The sequence below is a fragment of the Arachis hypogaea genome, chromosome 2 (genome assembly GCF_003086295.3).
Source record: "Arachis hypogaea cultivar Tifrunner chromosome 2, arahy.Tifrunner.gnm2.J5K5, whole genome shotgun sequence".
NCBI classification, from domain to species: Eukaryota; Viridiplantae; Streptophyta; class Magnoliopsida; order Fabales; family Fabaceae; genus Arachis; species Arachis hypogaea.
The window spans coordinates 88,847,033-88,868,112 of NC_092037.1; the positions used below are offsets into that span (position 1 = coordinate 88,847,033).

The 21,080-nt window shown below is 32.7% G+C and overlaps 1 long non-coding RNA gene and 1 other non-coding gene across 2 annotated transcripts; both read left to right on the plus strand.

Annotated features, from left to right (window-relative positions):
- The first annotated feature begins 13,253 nt into the window (after positions 1-13,253).
- LOC140179883 (uncharacterized) lies at positions 13,254-17,038 on the plus strand. Its single transcript, XR_011873747.1, has 6 exons — positions 13,254-13,916; positions 14,008-14,052; positions 14,360-14,444; positions 15,034-15,169; positions 15,811-15,903; positions 16,658-17,038. It is a non-coding gene; the product is annotated as an uncharacterized lncRNA (long non-coding RNA).
- Positions 17,039-20,129: 3,091 nt separating this feature from the next.
- On the plus strand, positions 20,130-20,236 carry LOC112768006 (small nucleolar RNA R71). The gene has a single exon (XR_003185451.1). It is a non-coding gene; the product is annotated as a small nucleolar RNA R71 (small nucleolar RNA).
- The last annotated feature ends 844 nt before the right edge of the window (positions 20,237-21,080 follow it).

Genomic DNA, 21,080 nt, shown 5'->3' on the forward strand with positions numbered 1-21,080 from the left:
AAAAGTAAACTCCATTATCCAACAGTCTTGTCTACATGTTTCCATTGATTTACTTATAAAGTTCTACTTTTTTTGAAAACCAAATAGAATAAACTCCAAAGAAACAGACAACAAAATTAGTTTTAGATGGAATTATAACCATGACAATGAAAGCTGGTCGAATTAGTTAGCTAACTGAAAAAGAAAGCTTATTGATGTTCGTATATTTTGAAAACTCTGATAGAGTTGTATATATGTATATTGGTATCTTATAAAAGAGCTAACTAACTTTTTGCTAACTAAATTGAAACCTTAATGCTCTTCATGTAGTTATATTATGAAGGAGCTAACTAACTATATGCTTTTCCTTCTTATTGATGACTTAACACTATATATGATTGTTTAACGAAAAAAGATAAGAATAATGAAATAAAGAGTGTGTGTTCTTATTTTCAATGATTACAAAAAGCTGTTATATATCAAAATCTTGTTAAAAGATCTACAAAATCCATCAAGATTCTATTTCTGCACACCTCTTAACAGAAAATATTTATACAAAGTTGGGGGATAGAAGTAAATAGTCAGGGGATAAAGGACAAATGGATAAAGGAAATGTTTGTAACTGGGCCAATGTTGCAATTTTGTGGTGTCATCATTTTTCTTCACTCTTATCATTGACTTCACTTGGTAGATTAGGACTTTCGATTGTGAATAGTAGCAGGAGCTGTGTTAGTTGTAGATATAGTTGTAATTGGTAAGTGTCTTGGGTGAGCTTCTTCATTTATACATTTCAGTTAAGATAATTAATAACAGAGAAAAACAGTAATAACTTGAAGGGAAGAGGAAAATTCTAATTCAATTATGAATCCCTAAACCTGCTGAATGTGAAAGCCAAACATAGAAAAAGAAGAGAAATATTAAGTTGAAGACCTAAACAAAAAAGCTTTAAAAACCAGTAGCAGTTATACATTAAATACTACGATACTCCATATTGAACCCCAGATCCTGCCACTGAATCGTAGAATAACGGAAGAGATCATGGTGAAAATCCACAAACAACAAAATTTAATAACCAGTTAAAAGTCATCAGTTATACTTGCATCTCTTAACACACAAAGTCCAATTACAAATCCCTAAACCTGCAAGACGAAAGAAATAAATTTTTAAAATCCAAACAAAGCAGCAGCAGCTTTTAAAAACCAGTCTCAATTATACTTAAATTCAAACAAACAGCAGCAGCTTTAAACACCAGTTCCAATTATACTTAAATTTTTCAGTACTCCAAAGTGATATTTGGGTTGAAGGTTTAAAACCCGAAGAAAGTCCAAATGCAAATCCCAAATCCTGCTAAATATAAAACACTGAACCGTAGAAAAAAGGATGAGATTAAGGTGAAAATCCAGAAAAAACCAGTTACCAGTTATGCTTGGGTCCTTCAATACTCAAGTCCAAATACCTACATTTATAAAAGAAAATGCCCAATGTGTTTCATAACCAAGAAAATGACCCCTACATTTATACTACCCTTATTGGATTCAATCAATTTTCTTCCTCTTTCCATGGAAGCACAGAGAACTGTTAAGAAGGTAAATAGGCAATAAAAAGTTGGGTAAACCAAACCATATACAAGAAATTTTTGCTATCTTTATTTATTTATATAAATTCTCATATATTTAATAACTAGATTATAGCTTTGATGTTCAGTTTGCATGCTCTTTTACAAGTGTTCAATTTTAATCTTTGGGAGAGATTTTTAAAAACCGTGTTTTATCCTCTTCATAAACTAGTTAATTTTAAAAAATTAAAACGAAAAAAAAGCATATGGTAGAAAGAGATAACAAACCAAGAACAAGCAGGAACCTTGTAATCGAAGAGGGGTTTTGGTATATACCAGAAGACAAATCGACAAAGCTGATCGGCGATGGACCCTCCGACGAGGGGAAGCGCGATGCAGCTGGTACTGGCAGCCGGAGGGGAACGGCGGCAAGGATTTGTGCGCGGAAGGGTAGATGGATCTGCTTCTGGAAAGGGTCGACGGCGGGCGGAGAAGGGTGGATCGGTAGCCACACGACTCAATGGTGATAGAGTGGGGGCACGGTGGAGCAGGGAAGAGATTCGTGCACTCTGCACTCTCCTTTGGCGGGTTCTTCGAATTCTTGATTGTGGATATTCTGAATTGAATTAGGTTTAAAATCATCACTAGATGGATTGGGGTTAGCGGCGATGGCATCGCAGCTATCCACCATGAATTGCTGCCGTTGGGGACACCGTAGGAAGTTTGCCGCAGGCATCCCCCGCTTCTGTTGTAGTGCAAGAAAGAGAGAAAGAACGAAAGGGAAATAAAATTGTGAATGATTTGAATTCTATTGAAAACAGAATGTGATTTTCACTACAAAAAAAAGTGTATTTTTCGACGCTAAAAATGGACGGTTATCTCTCCCGTTGATATTTTTCGACGGCTTCTTATCGATATTATTAAAAAAGATAATTAAAAATAAAATATTAAAATCGATAGCAAAGTCGTCGATTTTTTTGGTAATCCATTAACCGTTCTCTTATTATTGACACATTGTCGACGGATCCTGGGCGGAAAATACTTTTATTTTAAAATCAACGAACGTAGCGTCTATTTTATTATTTAAAATATCGACACATTTTGTCGTCGATAAATTTAAATAGTCTTGACCACATTTTAAAATCAAATGGATGGTACATATTTAATGTATAAAATCGACGCCTAGAACTCTTTTTTCAAATTAAAATCGACGGGTATGCTGTCGATTTTTATCAATAAAATCAACCCCCCCACTCACTCCCCGCGTTTCCTTCATTTCCCCAAATTCATCATTTCAATTTTCACCAACCCTTATTTTACCCCTAAATTCACCTCACATACTTCAATCCTTCTTCTCCATCGCTCCCGCGCCGCCGTCGCTCTGCTGCTTCTGTTGCATCGCTGCTATCGTCGCACTGCTACTGCCATCGCTTCATCTCTCTGCATCGTTGTTGTTGTTGCTCAATCAAAATTAGTTACTCACTTACTCTCTCTCTCTTTTGTTCTTCATTGATTTTTCATCAATTTTTCGGATAAAAAATTTGCTCAGCATTACTACAGAATAGGTCTTCAACGATTGATTTGGTTCTAATCATTAATCTAATTTAAATCCTGAAACAACTTAAAAAACACAAAAAATCTAGTATCTAATTTCTTCAATCCCTAATTTCTCAGATTCAATAGCCTCAAAGAGGTTGATTCAGTTGTTGAAGAAGAACATTCGGAGAAATGTGTGGGAGAATGGTTGCTTGATTCGTTGTGAGCTTCCGATCAAGTTGCCAGTATATTATATTCTCAAGAATACGAGTGGTTAGTTTTATTCAATTTTTTGTTTATTTTAATCTCTGCATGTTCGTTTGGATTGGTTTTAATTTTTCTTTGCATGTTCTGCTGGGGTTGTATTTTGAAATTAACTTCAATCAATTCATTGTTTTTGCATTGCCATGTAATGAAGCAATCTAGGGATTGGAAATTGGGGTTTGTGAGCTAGTAGCGTTAATTGATAATGCTTTAATAATGGAAGTTATAGAGCACAGGACTTATGAGATGCAATGAAAAATTTAGCTCCAAGTAACTTAATTTGAGTTGCAATGCCTTGCAACTAAGAACATATATATGTGTGCATCCGCATGTATGCGAGAAATAGAGAAATGTGAGCGGCGAAGAGTAGTGGATTATTTTGATTAGGTAAAGTCAGTTTTGATATAAAGGAAGAAATTGGGTATGTCTTAGTAGTGTGGCATTCCTAAGTTATCTATATGATAGATGCATGCTTAACTACTTTCTAAATGCAAATTTCTCAGATGTTGAGAAAGAATTTGTGAGGGCAATTGAAGCTGTTGTTGCTAAGTTAAGAGATTCACAGGCTGTGTACATGTTAGAGGCATTAAACAAGACCTCTATGGATCTACCTGCACCCATTGTAATTCGTGGTGGTCATTTAGACTTTCGTGCAGACCTCTCCAACATCTGGCGTTTGGCTGAGGGTGGTGATAATTTATAAATAAATAATTGGTATATATCATTGAAGAGATTTTATAAATCCACTATTCCAGCCAAAATTCATTCATATCACATAAAAATCTTGGCATGTCATACTTGTGCGAATGATTCAGACTGACAAAGATGCAACCTTTCTTAGAGAAATACATCAGTCACTTGTGGAGATTGGTGATAAAGATCCTTCTTTTGTTGGGACACGGGATTGGATTGGTGCCATTGAGTTGAGCTTTGTTTTGGACAAACTTCTTGGCGTACATTTTCTCCTTATTACAGTATTTGGTAACATTAACCTTTCAGATTAATTAAACGCTAATTGATTAAATGTTAACCTTTGATTTTTCTGTTCCAACTGGACAACATATGCTGAGCCCTAGGCAAAGGAGGCTATATAGATACTTGATCTGATCTGAACAGAGTGCAAACCTTTTTTTTTTTGTTTCCTCATTCTAAATCACCTATTTGGGTTCTAGATAAATTAGTTGACTTGACTCGGTTGTTTTCTTTCTGAAATAGGTCACATGCAAAGTGATCAACATTAGATCCAGAACTGAGCTTCCAGAAAAATGTTGAGAGCTAGCATTGCACTTTGAGACCCAAGAACCACCTATTATGCGAATATGTTGATTGGCTTAAATTCTAAAGTATATATTTTTTCAGTTGCATATTCGCTTCAATGATTTGTCTTTTGCTCTCTAATATTTTCGGAATGAGTTACTCTTAACCCTCTAGCATCTAAATGCAGGTGGTGGTGTACTTGCATATACACTCTTGGGAGTGGATTACAATGAAGCAATTGGAGATTGTGCGTTTTTAATACTGGATCCACACTATACAGGCACAGATGATCTGAAAAAGATCGTTAATGGTGGATGGTGTGGGTGGAAGAAAGTTGTTGATAACAAGGGAAAGAATTTCTTCTTGCATGATAAGTTTTATAATCTCCTTCTACCACAGAGGCCCAACATGGTTTGATAGGATCATTTTCATGGAGAGTAACAGTTCTTAGTTTGTACCAATTTTCTTGCAATGGAATGGTAGTTTTTCATGGTTGGAATTTGAGAGTTCAATTAATTAGTTGACTCACTTTTGGGTTGGTGTTTGTAACTGGCATTCTGTGACTGTAGTCTATTATATAGGATTTACTGCTGTTATTTATTTCAGTTATTTGGACAAGTAAATGATGCGAGCAAAGGGTATTCCAAGATAATTAGAGTATTATTTTATCATCTTATTAACCTTTTTACTTTAGAGGAATTTGATCCTTCAACTATAATAGTTAATTTTTGTAATAATGATTCTTTTAAAGTTTTGTAGTTTAATATATTAGTGTTTTCGTTAAGAATTAAGTTGACTAATAAAAAAAAGGTTACTATGAAAATTTATCTTGTTTTAAGTCATTATGTGAGAAGATTATTTATTATTTTAATAAGTTTGCAAACTCATTATTTAATATTTAGTATAAATTTTATTTTTATATTTAAAAATTTATTTGTCTTGTTATCTAATATTCTATATAAATTTTATTTTTATATTTAAAAGTTTATTTGCATTAATTGTTTAATATTTTTCAAATAGAAAAAATAATTAAACAAATATAGCTATCAAAATCGACGGTAGCGTTGTCGCTTTTTAAATTTAAAATAGACAAAAAAATAAAATATAGACAAAGAATTCGTCGGTATCTAAAAAATTAAATCGACAGCAGTTATGTCGATTTTATTGAATCAAATATCGACAGAAACGGCGTCAATTTTATAATTGAAGCAAATATCGACAAAAAGGCGTCAATTTTATATAATAATATTGACGACAACGTTGTCGATTTTAGTAAGGTAAAGTTCTCAAACTTATATTATAGACGGAAATGATGTCAATTTTATTAAATTATTATCGACGGCTAGGTAAGCCGTCGATTTTATTCAAATTTTGAAAAATCAACAAGTTTAATAGCGACCATCTTTACTGTTCATATTATCGTCGATTCTTAGTATTATCGACGGCTTAGCCGTCAATTTTACTGTCGATTTTAACGATATTTTTTGTAGTATTTTTTATTTTTTGCATGTAGAGACCAAAGCTCTATACATATGAGGATTACATATAAGTGAGGAATCATGTACGTGCATGCATACACTACGTGACTTCACTAACTTGACTACTCTCTATACTCCCCATTCAAACTGACGGTTATTAGGGCTAATACCCTCAGCTTGACCATATATAAACTGCACAAACATGGATTTAGGGAAGGCTTTGGTCAAAATGTTAAAGATATGAGAGTAAGATGATATATGAACCACATGAAGAAGCCCTTTGGTAATGCGATCACGAACAAAATGAAGGTCGATTTGAAAGTGTTTTTGGTTCCATTATAAAGATGAGAAATCTGAGTTTAGTTAGGCAATTAATTTTTCCAATTCATCATTGTTATCACCTGTTAGGATAATATCATCAACATAAGCAAGCAAATAGTAGTGGATCTTAGTCTTTATCGAAAGAGTAATGTTAGGGAACCAAAAGGGTATTAGCCAAAAATCAGCCAAATACGTTTGGGTGAATTTAAAATTTCTACGAGTTAATATATATAGATGTTTCTTTTGCTAAGTATCAGAATGTTTCTTTTTCATACTAAATGGATGTTCTTTTATATATTTTTTAAAATTTCATAATTTTTTTTAAATTATAATTGGATATTTCTTTTGTTAAGTATAGAATATTTTTTTTTCATATTAAATGAATGTTTTTTCTTATATTTATGTAATTGTTTAAAAATTCCTTTTGACTAAGATCAAGTGTGTAATTTGCAGTCAACACCCTTCTCTTCAACCACCCGTTCATCCTTTCAAAACCACATCTGAAACCAAATTCTCACCCCAACCGAGAGCCCCCCTCCTCTGTCCGTCCACCTCCCTTCATCTCTTATACTTCTTCTTTTGTTTTGTCCAACTAAAAAAAACAAAAAAAAACTGAAACAAAAAAAAAGAAAAATTTAGTATTACTTTTTATTTTCTTTTATTTAAATTTCTGCATCTTTTTCTTGGTTGCTGGCAGTGCCCGAGGGCATACAGTTGCAGTGCTGGCAGCAAGTTCTATAGGCTCTGCGGTAGAGATTTGGACGAGATGATAATCGGCACCTTGCAGCATATACTCTGTTACAGAGGAGTGGGTTTCGGTGAGGAGGCAGAGAGAGCCTGAGAGAGAGAGATTTGTGTGTGTGATTGTTGGAGGTAAGTAGGTTAATATGAAAGAAAAGATGAAAGTTTTTATAGTTTTAATTAGGTTTTAATTAAGTTTTAAATTTTGAATTTAAAAAATTTAAAATTAATTAATTATTAATATAAATTAATGTGGTTTTGTTTAATTTTTTGCTGGTAACTTTTTGGTTCCATATACTTTTTCTTATTGAAAACAGAATGTGGTTTCCTGTTCTTTGCATTCAAAGATCATAGCTCTGTATATATGAGAATTACATAAGAGTGAGGGATCATATAGATGCATGCATACTCTACGTGACTTCGTCACTAACTTGATTACTCTTTAAACCTCCTGAAAAAAAAAAGCATAAAATAAATAAATAAATAAAAAGTTTATGCGAAATTTATGTAAATTAAAAAAATGTCTTGAGAAAATATATTAAAAATATAACTATTTATGTAACTTTTTTATTCGTTTAAACTTTTAGAAAGAATAATATTATGATAAATTTTGAATTTTAAATGTAAACTAAAGAAAAAAAAGACATATAAACTAATTTTTAATGGCACATATATTTATGAAACTTATTTTTCTTTTTAAATGAAAAGAGACTACACTCAATACAATGTTTTAAAAAAATTAAAAATAGAATTTAACTAAAATATGAACTGATATAAAGACGAAATTGTTTAAAAGAATGAAAATACAAAAAATACAATATTTAAAATTTTTAATATATTCAAATATATAAAAAACAAATATGCCTTGATTTCTAAAAAACCGTGTGATACTTATTATTATTATTATTATTATTATTATTATTATTATTAAAAAGTTTTTAAATATACCGATATACTGGAGTTTTAGTGGTTTTTAACTATTGATCTTAATTATATATATTATATATATTTTTTATAATTAAAATTAATAATTAAAAATTACTGAAATATTAATATATGGGTACATTTGAAAATTTTAGTTATTATATGTTGATTGGAGTGTAAACACTTGGTCACTTTGGTCCATTCCTCTATCTTTTGGGTGTTCCCTCTTAATTATGAACAATCAAATTGTCCGTAGAAAAAACCCAACGCTAACCATATCTTCTGAATGTTGATGTTATCCGTTAAATTTCATTGTCATTATTAAAGCATATGTAGTAAATCCCTATACGACATGACATGCATTGAAACCTAGCCAACGATGTTTGTAAACTTGAAGCTAAGCTAAGCTGAGTTCATTTGAGAAAAAGTTAATTAGCCGACTCATCAATAAATTAATGCAACCACGGTTTTAATGAATTCGTTGCATGGTAACTAAATTGGCAGCGTATTCCGTTGTGTTTTACAGACTTCAACCTCCTCCACCAAAAAATAATTATAATAAAATGAATATAAAGTCAAAACCCTAAAATCCGACAAAAACAAAATTTCTTTCTGAGTTATCTCCCACAACTTTTTAGTAAATTAGTTTACACACTTTTTATTCAAAAGATTTTGTAAATAGCTTTCACAAGAAGTTCCCAACATAGGTAGATATCACCATCAACCAACTCCAACTCTCAAATATCTTCCTTTTTGTCTCTAATTTCTTTTTTAAATTCACGACGGTTTAACGTTGACACTTTAATAAATTGACGGAAAAGGAAAAAAAAAAACTATTCAAAAAGGAGGGGAAAAAAGTTAAAATGGATAATAAATGAACGTATATGGCAAGTACAAAAAAATATAATGAAAAATGTAGGAGGCGAGAAAGCCCATCATCACATCATCGTGTTAATGAAATTGGACCAACCAGTTAGTTGTGCATGATTGAATAGTAGTTATTAATTCTTAACCAAAAGTTAGATGAAATAAATTTTGGCACAAATGATATTGAACATAATCAATAGCATTTTAATGATTGACTTGAGAAAAAGTATATCTTATATCAAATACGGTAATAATATTAATGAGACAACAAATTTTTATTTTATTTAATATTTATTGATTATTATTAGAATTAATAAATATTAAATAAAATAAATTCATACATTTTTTTATTATCAAACATTTTTTTAATAAATTATAAGTAATGTAATTATTTAGTTTAAAATTACAGTGGTGTTATTTTTGTTTCTATATAAAGTGATACTGATGCAGTGACGGACCCAGAAATATTTTGCAATGGGGGCAAAAATATAATAAAATTTAAGTATAGATATATTTTTTTGTTTTCTACAATACTCAACAAATTAAGGATTAATCTGTTATGAATTTGAATTTCATTTAAAAATCTGTAATTGGCCAATGAGTTGCTACACATACGAGATGAAATTTGAATTCTCAACACTTACTTAAGTGGACAATGACTAAACTGATGACTCGACTAATTCAAATTGATTTAGATGTATTTAAAATTTTAAATTATAACTATCTATACATATTAATAAAAACTAAAAATATACGCACAATCACTTATAATTAAGTTTTAATTTAATTATCAACTAATTAATTAATATAATAAAATTAATTATCACTATTTTTTGAATTTATTTATTTATTTATTTTTTATTATTATACTAACTCAAATTTAATAATATAATAATTTTATTGTTATATGTTAAGTTCAATAACAAAATTTTAACATAAAACACAAGAAAATCATTTATATTTTATTTTAAAATAAACATAATATAACAACATATATATGTGTATATTTTAAAAATTCTATGGGGGCAAATGCCCCCTCTTCCTTGCACGTAGGTCCGTGCCTGTACTGATGTAATTTTATACAAGTGTGATATTATATTTAATAATGTTTTATTCGCATACTCTTTTATTATATTGAAAGCGTATTTTAAACGAGTGTGAAGTTATGTATGTTAAATATTATCTTTGTAAAATTTTATTTTAAAAAAAGAAAATTATTTGATATATCTCATGATATTTTTTTTTTAAAGATTAGTCTGTTAAAAAAATATGTGATTATATTTTTATTATACTCTTTTGAGAGAGAGAGAGAGAGAGAGAGAGAGAGAGAGAGAGAGAGAGAGAGAGAGAGAGAGAGAGAGAGAGAGAGAGAGAGAGAGAGAGAGAGAGAGAGAGAGAGAGAGAGAGAGAGAGAGAGAGAGTTTTAACTATTATATATTTCCACAATTGGGTGACTATTTATATAGTTCCACAGTTGGTTACCAAATGATGAACTAGGCATCTATGAAAGATGGAGTTTAAAAAGGACCAATATATGAAAAATTGTGTAGTCTCTCTTGTAAATCAAGAAATTGATTTTGCATGCAAAAAGGGTCTCCATTTCAGATTGGGTCAGTTCAACGGAACGCGGGAAATTGAAGTAAAATTATTATTATTATTATTATTATTATTATTATTAGTTAATGGATGACTTAAAGGAAAAGAAAATACAATTACTATTACTATTCAAATTCATGGCAATTGTTTAGTTAAGCGAGCTCATTCTTCCACGTGATTATTAAGGTTATAAACAACTTCGTCAGAGTGCAACATGTATGTGAAGAATGCTACTTGGTGCTGAAGAATTCTCCACCTCTATGGTTGGTTTGAAATTGAAGAGGATAAGTTAACATATTCAAACACACATAGGTTAAACCTTAAACCGATCTATTTTAAGAAATTAGAAAAAAGTGTAAGAATTTCTTAGCTACCTCAAGAGCAAATGAAAATTTTGTTCTATTTTATTTATGTTGTGAATTTGTAATACATCAATAATTTAAGTCATTTTTATTTTTAAATTAAAAAAACGCATGTTATTTGAGACTCATTTTTTTAATATTAGAGTATTTTAGTGTTATTCTCCATTATGATGTGAATTAGTGTTTTAGCAGAAATCGCTGCCAGCGATTTGTGAAGAAACGGAAAATGATAAAGAAAAGTTAGAAAACTGGAGGGATAACGATTATTGCACAGGTGTACGGAGTTTTTTTTAATAGAACAAAATAGAGGGGGCGAATTGATAGATGGTGGGGGGCGACTTGAAGTATGGTAGGGGCGACTTGACATATGAAGGGGATAATTTGTCCAGAAAATAAAAAAAAATGAATTGCAGCGGCAATAAAGTCTTAGCTAGGTTTCACATTCATTTCCTCGTCTTGTTGTTCTTCTTCCTACTCTACGTCTCTGTTTTTTATTTTATTTTGGTAAATTTGTTGTATCTAATTTTTTTAAAAAATATTGAAAAAAAATTGGGTGATAGAGTTTGTTTGAGAGTGAATTATAATGACCAAATTTTATTTTAGACATCTGAAGGTGTAAAATTGATGTGTGAGAATATAGATCCTCATATATTGTAAAGAATTACTAGTGTTGTGTACAGATATCCTATAATAGTATTTGGAGGATTCATACTATTCGAGATGAAGTATGTTACTGATAAAGCAACGATGCAAGAAATGTTTTCAATAGATCACAAAAGTCGACAACAAGACTTTGTCATCGAACTATACATTGAGTTCGAACACTTGACTTATAGTGTTGAAGAAGCCGATGGAGACATGGATTAGAAAGGCTACAATAGTGAAAGCGAAGATGAATTTAAAGGCAACTATAAAATAGATGATCCAAATGTAGATGGAGACGATGTTGATTGCATTAATGAGCCAGATGTAGAAGAAGTGGCAAATGTCCTAACAAGCTAACATCCATTTGAGAAGCCGTCTTTTATGCGCACTTAAGACCTTGTGGCGTTAAATGCATCAGAATTTTCTGAGTATTTGACTGATTGTATGTGAATCTGATATTAAGAAAATAGATATATTTTCTGTACTATGAATTGATGATTCTACCATGGTTTGGTAAATTATATTGTATAATTGCTTTTTATGGTATTGTTGCAGATCCACCTATTGTTACAGACGGCGAATTTGTTATTGGGATGAAATTCAATTCCAGAGAAGTTGTAGTTGTAGCCATCAAAGATTATACAATTCGTAGAGGAGTTGACTACCAGGTATACGAGTCTGAACCAACGACATTTTATGCCAAATATGTACAATATGGCAACAATTGTAATTGGCTTATCAAGGTAAGTTTGATCCAAAAGAAATATTGTTGGAAAATAAGACATTATAACAGTAGCCACACTTGCACCAAATCTACCATTTCTTAAGACCATTGCAAGTTGGACTCAAACACAATCGCAGAAGCGATAAAATCGTTGAAACTGACCTATCTTTGAAAGTGTGATCTGTGATTGGAGATGTGAAAGCAAAGTTCAATTACACCATAAATTATCGTAAAGCATAGTTGGTAAAACAAAAAATATCAGAGAAAATTTTTGGTGGTTGGGAGACCTCATATTAGGCTCTGATCCATGCACTCATCCATTAGGAGGCTTTGACTGCTTATCGTTAACCTTCGTTAACCTTAAAACTGGCATGCCATCAGACCGAAGGCCAAGAATTATTGCTACATCCTCCAATATTATCGTGCATTCACTAGTGAAATTTTTGTTCTATTTTATTTATGTTGTGAATTTGTAATACATCAATAATTTAAGTCATTTTTATTTTTAAATTAAAAAAACGCATGTTATTTGAGACTCATTTTTTTAATATTAGAGTATTTTAGTGTTATTCTCCATTATGATGTGAATTAGTATTTTAGCAAAAATCGCTGCCATCGATTTGTGAAGAAACTGAAAACGATAAAGAAAAGTTAGAAAACTGGAGGGATAACGATTATTACACAGGTGTACGGAGTTTTTTTTTAATAGCACAAAATAGAGGGGGCGAATTGATAGATGGTGGGGGGCGACTTGAGGTATGGTGGGGGCGACTCACTACAAGAAAAATACCCATTCAACCACACTTTTTTTAAGCTACATTTGAAAAGCGTAGCCTATTCGAATAGGCTACGCTTTTCTCCGTGTTGCCTTTTTATAAGAAAAAAGGATACACAATTGCGGCATCATTTAAAGTGTAGCCTTAGGTATTATAGAAATCACTTATAAAGCGTAGCCATAGATTGATATCTATAAGTTCACTTTTCGTATCAAAGAGAACGCTTTTAAAGAATAGCCTATTTGTTAAATTTTGGGTGCATTTTAAAAGTGATGCCTAATGTATTTAGACCAAAAAACTTGACACTTAGTGAAATTTTTTCCTCTTTTTTCCTAAAAACAAACTCACACTTGGTAAAATTTTTATCCATTTCCTCCAAATCTCACTCACCTCCAAAGCACCTTCATCCCCTTTCAGAAACCCTCGAAAGCTCACTCACCATCGCGAAGTAGAAACCCTGCCTCCAAAGCTCACCATCGTCGCCCCCCACTCACTCTCTTCACTCTCGCCATTGACCCTCTCACTCTCGCTCTCGCCACTGACCCTCTCACTACAAGAAGAAACCCTCTCACTCTCGCCATTGACCGTCGTCGCCCCCATTCACCACTCACCCGCACTCACCACTCTCCACACTGCTGCACTACTGACCGTCGCTCCTCTTCGCCATCTTGCACTGATCGTCGCTGTGCCGTCCTCACCATCGTCATCACCCCCAAATCAGAGAAAAGCGTTTGCCATCACCACTCACCACTCACGGCGTTACCACTCACCACTCCAGGAAGACTCTGTGCTCACTCATATTCCCACTCATATTCATCGTCGCTTCTTTTCGCTGCGTGGTCACATCACGAAGACTCTGTGTTCAACTGAAAGCCCTTCTTCATTCGCAAGGTTAGGGTTCTGATTTTAGGTTTTAATTTGGGGGTTTGGTACAATAATCTGTGACATCGTGAATTGATGAACATGCATGCTATTGTTGCAGCGCAGGAGAACTCGTGAATTTAGGGGTTTTATTCCATTAACACAGGTGAGCTTGGCCATGATTAGTTGTTGTGCAGGAATACCAAGATTAGTTGCTTATTATGTTTGTTGCTTATTATTAGTTTTCTTTTTCTTTCAATTCTACTAATTAATAGTTTCAAGTACTGTGTAGTTTCAATTCTTTTTATTAGGTCTCAAGCTAAATTTGTTGGATTCTAATGAACTGAAATAAAATAAAATATGGCTATGAAAGTCTGATCCCTTAAATAATGTGTGAATCACCTGGTTACGATATTACCTGATTTGTTTTCCTTCCTTTCACTATATTGACTCGATGACCCTTCCCCATGTAGGCCACTGTACATTTTTCACTATTTGAGAAGGAGAACATAGCAGATAAAGATGTTAGTGAAATGTTCCAGAGAATAATTGATGCTTGTAAGTTCATGAATCATTCTAATACTTTTGAAGTGAAACTTGAATATCTGAAATATGCACATGAAAGTCCATTACACTTTTGAATATCTGAAATATGCACATGAATCAGTCATTGATAAGCATTAGCAGTATAGAAATGATTTTTGAATAAACACAACAATTTGGATGCATTTTTTAGGGATCCGTATAGCCTGCTCTGTTTGTTCTTCCAACATTGGTCGTCAGAGTTTATTTTCCACCATGGTATTATGAGCAAGTTTATGACCAAGTGAAATAGAGTTTGATTCCAACCGCTTGCATTCTTTAAGTTAAATTTTAGTTTTAGCACAAGACTTGATCAGAATTGTACTTTTAGTTTATGGCTTGTTCAATATTTCAGATATTGCGCTTATTTAATTGATCTGCATTTATTTATTTAATTTCTCTATAGAGATTCGTTTTTGAATGAATGTTTTTGCTGGACATGTTTGGGATTGTTTTAGTTATAATTATATGTTAAATGTATTGGTTGATATGACCCTGAGTTCTCTTACATTGACCAGAATAAAATAAAAGAAGCATTTAATGTATTTATTGTGTGTGTTTGTAGGCAAACAAGAAGATAGCATATGCTAAACTCACGAAAGATTTTCAGGCCGTGTTGAAAGAATTTCAGATGGCATAACGACTTACGGCAGAGAGGGAAATAGCTTACACCCCATTGTTCCACAAGCAGCTCCATCCAGGTGATTAGTCAACCATTAGTGGAATCTTACAGTGGAAGACTGTGTTTATTTGTGTGGCTTAATGCTTATGTTGATACGATTTTATATATTGAACCCATTCTTAAAGAAGAATATGTTACTATTGGTGATCAATTTCGCTTCTCTACTGGCTGCCATCAATGCACATAAGACTTATTATTTGGGCTTTTCTCTTTGCAGCTATACAGCTAATGAAGCAGATGCTAATAATTTTAATTTTTAACTTACTATTCACCTGCAAAATGCTTTTACTTAATTCTGATAATAAAATTTGTTGACTAAATTTTTATATTTTTGATCCCAAGAGAGTCAAAAGGTATACTGCAGCTTCTTGTTCTATTTAGTCATGTCTTTTGAAGGGGTAGAAACTAGAAACCACTCGTTTCAGCAGTTTGAAGTTAAAGAGCAGAACTCAGTTTCATTCACTTTATATTTTAGTTAGTTTTCACCTTAGTAGTAACAGAGGTTATGAATTCTATTGTAGCATCACACTAATGACTGATATGGTTATGTATTTGTATGTTATTATTTTTCTTTTTTATTTATTCATATGGATTACAGGATTAGGAAATATTGCGTAGTGGGATTTCTTCTTTTAACCTTTTCTGTTTACCTCTTTGTAGGATTTTACTATTGTCCCTGTTGTTGTTGATCTGGCTTGCGTGCGTGATGCTATGAATAGACTTGACAATGATTCTAACAAGATCAATCCTCTGGTACACATCGCTCTTATTTCTTATAACTTTCATGTGCTTTGGTTGCATACATACATGTGAAATCATTCCTGGAGACCACCAAACTGATTTCAATTTTTAAATATGCATGCTTTATAGAATTCTAGAGAGTCTACTTCAATGGTTAGTTTTAGCCAAAGACCTAAAGTTGGAATAGGAATAACCTATAGGAAGGACCAAACTTACCACTAAATGTTTTAAGCCTATATACATTATAACCCAAAAAAAACTTAAAGAGGCCAAATAAACACATTTTATTGGTAAAGCATAATAAAGACAGGAAATTGAATTGAAAGTTTGGTTGAATACTAAATAAAGAATGGAATCAAGTGTTGTACCTGGAATTTACGCTTATCCAAGTCAAGTTAATTCAGTCTTTCTTATCTAGTTCATTGACTATGCATTATATTGAAAGTCAGCTTATTAAGGATGGCACTTGTTTATTACTTGTCAGTTAATGATAAAAAGGTCAATGTACTATAGAAAAAGTACTACTTATAGATGCTATTATGATGCATATCATTTTACTGGCATAATGGTTCATACTAAAGTGACTTTGAGGATTATTTTCCTCTAATATACTGCCTTATTGCTCATGACATGGAATATGATGAATCAGGAATCCACTATAAGTTCTGGCATGGATTGTTCTTTGGTTTCTTTTATTGTGATTTATGAACTTATCATGTATGATCATGCTATCACTTCATATTTTGATGGGTTTCTTATTGTGCAGCGGTCTGATTTAGATAGTTTATTAGAATAGAATAATGTAACATCTTCAGCCAAAACAATTGTTGGCTCAACACCTCTGAAGCAGAATTAGAGGCATGAAGGTAGTGCAAGGATTATTAGCAGCATACTCTCAAACAAGGAAATGCGCCAACGTCAGTTAGCCAGGCCTCAATCGGAGCAGGCAGTACCAACATCTGATTTACAAAAAGAAAGACAACCACCTCGCCCTGTACATGTGCAATTGATTTTGAAGTAATTTATTTTTAGATAAATAAATTGTATTATTCCTAAATAGAAGATCTTATGGCTGCTAATTTATTATGGCAACCTAAATTTTGTTTAAGGATAATTTTTATTATTTAAAGAATATTGGATTGTATTATTATGTATTTATTTTTATTTTATAATATTTTACTAATTTAATTAAAAATATAGGATTATATGTATAATTATATTATTAAATATTAGGTTTTAGAAAAAAAAAATATATATATATATATATATATATATATATATATATATACAGAAAATAAAAAAAATAATGAGGGACCTAAGACTACACTTATATACAGTAGCTATGGTATACCAAAAAAAAAAAAGAGGAACCTAAGGCTACACTTATAAACGGTAGCCATGGTATACAATGTGGCTACGCTTTTCAGGTGATGCAGTATTCTGGTAAAAATAGAGGCTGAAAAGCGTAGCCTTTGGTCCTGAACAGCATCACTTGAAAATCGCACCATATTCCCAAACTCCAAAAGTGTAACCCTTGGTGCAAAAAAGCGTAGCCTTTGAGAATAGGCAACGGCCGAATAAGAATCACCCCGAAAAACGTAGCCGTAGCCCAGAAAGCGTAGCCGTAGCCTAAGACATCATATTTTTCACTTTTGGCTACACTTTTCAAGTGTACCTGAATGGGTATTTTTCTTGTAGTGACTTGACATATGAAGGGGACAATTTGTCCAGAAAATAAAAAAAATGAATTGCAGTGGCAATAAGGTCTTAGCCAAGTTTCGCATTCATTTCCTCGTCTTGTTGTTCTTCTTCCTACTCTACGTCTCTGTTTTTTTTTCATTTTGGTAAATTTGTTGCTGTTGTATCTAATTTTTTAAAAAAAATATTGGAAAAAAATGGGTGAGAGAGTTTATTTGAGAGTGTATTATAATGGCCAAATTTTATTTTAGACATCTGAAGGTGTAAAATTGATGTGTGAGAAGATAGATCCTTATATATTGAAAAGAATTACTAGTGTTGTGTATAGATATCCTGTAATAGTATTTGGAGGATTCATACTATTCGAGATGAAGTATGTAACTGATAAAGCAACGATGCAAGAAATATTTTCAATAGATCATGAAAGTCGACAACAAGACTTTGTCATCAAACTATACATTGAGTTCGAACACTTGACTTATAGTGTTGAAGAAGCCGATGGAGACATGGATTGGAAAGGCTACAGTAGTGAAAGCGAAGATGAATTTGAAGGCAACTATAAAATAGATGATCCAAGCATAGGTGGAGACGATGTTGATTACATTAATGAGCTAGATGTAGAAGAAGTGGCAAATGTCCTAACAAGACAACATCCATTTGAGAAGCCGTCTTTTATGCGCACTTTGGACCTTGTGGCATTGAATGCATCAGAGTTTTTTGAGTATTTGACTGCTTGTATGTGAATATGATATTAAGAAAGTAGATATATTTTTTGTACTATGAATTGATTATTCTACCGTGGTTTGGTAAATTATATTGTATAATTGCTTTTTGTGGTATTGTTGCAGACCCACCTATTGTTACAAACGACAAATTTGTAATTGGGATAGAATTCAGTTCCAAAGAAGTTGTAGTTGTAGCCATTAAAGGTTATACAATTCATAGAGGAGTTGACTACTAGGTATACGAGTCTAAACCAATGGCATTTTATGCCAAATATGTACAATATGGCAACAATTGTAATTCGCTTATCAGGGTAAGTTTGATCCGAAAGAAATATTGTTGGGAAATAAGATATTATAACGGTAGCCACACTTGTACCAAATCTACCATTTCTTAAGACCACACTGCAAGCTGGACTCAAATACAATTGCAGAAGCGATAAAGTCATTAGTTGAAGCTGACCTATCTTTGAAAGTGCGATATGTGATTGGAGATGTGCAAGCAAAGTTCAATTACACCATGAACTATCACAAAGCATAGTTGGTAAAACAAAGAACATTGGAGAAAATCTTTTGTGGTTGGGAGACCTTATATGAGGCTCTGATCCATGCACTCATCCATTAGAAGGCTTTGACTGCTTATCGTTAACCTTAAAATTGGCATGCCATCAGACCGAAGGCCAAGAATTATTGCTACATCCTCCAATGTTATCGTGCATTCACTAGTAAGAAGATGGAAGGTGTGTGTATTTGGATGCCATTTTTCAATCAAGGATGTCAACATTGTTGAATGCCTTTACACTCTTCCAATACGAGATATGTGTCCAAATTCAGTCTCATTCAAAAATTCAGTAGCAATTGGATCAATAGTTCTAAGACGTTCAAATGTCTGGATTCCAATAATCTTAAACTCTGAAAACCAAATAGAAAATTACGATAAAAATTAAATTTAGAGTATATATCATTAATTTTTTCTAACTCTAGTTTCTCCTCCTTTTTCTCTTCTAACAGCTCTTCGATTTTCTTCTCATCTTCCTTAAGAACCTCCTTGTTAACCACCGTTCCGCTCCTTAGGGAAATAGCCTTGAATTCCTCTATAAGGTTTGGAATTTGTCACTTGGAAAGGAATTAACTGGCTACTCTGCCTATTGCTTGACAATTTGTCCCACTTGCACCTCTAGGTTTCTGATATAAGCTTCTTGATTTTTGAAGTTTGCTCTTGTTTTTTGTATGAAGATTTGGGTTTCTTGCATAAAGGTGGCAGTGGATTGAGAACATTTCTCTATAGCGAACTCGAGCGGTGATAGTTTCTGAGGGTTGGCTTGCTGTTGGTATAGGACATTCCTTTGTGCTTGATTTTTTCAACCACAATTAGGGTGATTCCTCCAGCCAGGATTATAAGTTTTTGAGAATGGGTCGTTCTCTACGCTTAAAGAATGTCCCATGAAACTTACTTGCTCAGTAGATAAATGGACTTCCTTGCACAATTCACACCCTTCACTCGGATTTGTTCCTCCACACAAGTCACACGAGGCTTGGGTTCCAATGGCTGAAACCTGCCTCTATTCTAGTTGCTTTGTGAGTTAAAAAAGTTGTTAAGACATAAGTCTATTTTGTGCTAGAATTGCATTCATGGTGTCTAATGTCATCACACCCTTTTTAGTGGTCCTTTTAAATAGCCGCCACTGTTTTGATTAGATCCAATGCTTCCTCAGGTGTCTTCCTATGTAAGAAACCTGTTATTGATGAGTCGATCATGGTTCTTGAGGCTTGGGAGACTCCATTATAGAAAGTTTTTAGATTTGGAACCATCTGGAAAAGGCATGGTGTGGGCATTTTCGGAGCATCTCTGTGTACCTTTTTCAAGCTTCATAGAGTGACTCGCCCTGCTTTTGAAAAAAAAAATTGATGTCATTTCTCAATTGGGTTAACTTTTGGGGTGAAAAGTATTTAGTTAGAAATTCGCTAACTAAATCATCCCATGATGTAATGCTACCCAAAGATTGAGTTTGGAGCCATTGTATGCCTCTATCTCTCAAAGATAATAGAAATAGCCTTAGATGGATGGTTTCAAGGCTAACTCCATTACTCTTTATTATGTCACATTACTACAGAAAACTAGCTATGTGGATATTAGGATCCTTTTGAGGGATACCACCGAATTGGTCTCGCTATACCAATTGGATTAGTGAGGGTTTTAGTTGAAAGTTATTTTCTTGAACCGTGGGCCTCATTATGCTACTTCTACATCTATCAGTGGTGGGTGTGGTATAATCACCAAGGGTCCTTTTCAAATTGTTGTTATCCTCTGTCATTCTCTCTATATCTTCTCTCCTAGCCCGTGATTTCTTCTTTAGTTGTGCAAGTGTCTTCTCTATTTCAGGGTTGAAGAGACTGCAATCTTTTTTTCTTACATGTACAAAAACAAAAAGAAATAAAATGCATGTGTAGAATAAAGAAGAAGAAAGGACGAAAAGAACAATAAACAGAATAATAAAAAATAAAATAAAATAAGATCTAATTTAGTAATTCAACTGGATGTATGTTGTCAATCTTAGTTAATCCCCAACAACGGCGCCAAAAAATTGATGACTCAAAAATTTGATATGTTCGAATATTGGCAAGTGCACCAAATTGCTCTAAGTAATACCATAGTGAGTGGATCGGATATCGTTCCCACGAGGATTAAAGGATTGAATCAAGCAACTTCTAGTTGAACCTCTAATTAGATCGATCAAACTTTTGTAAGAAGATGCAAATCTTGGAAAT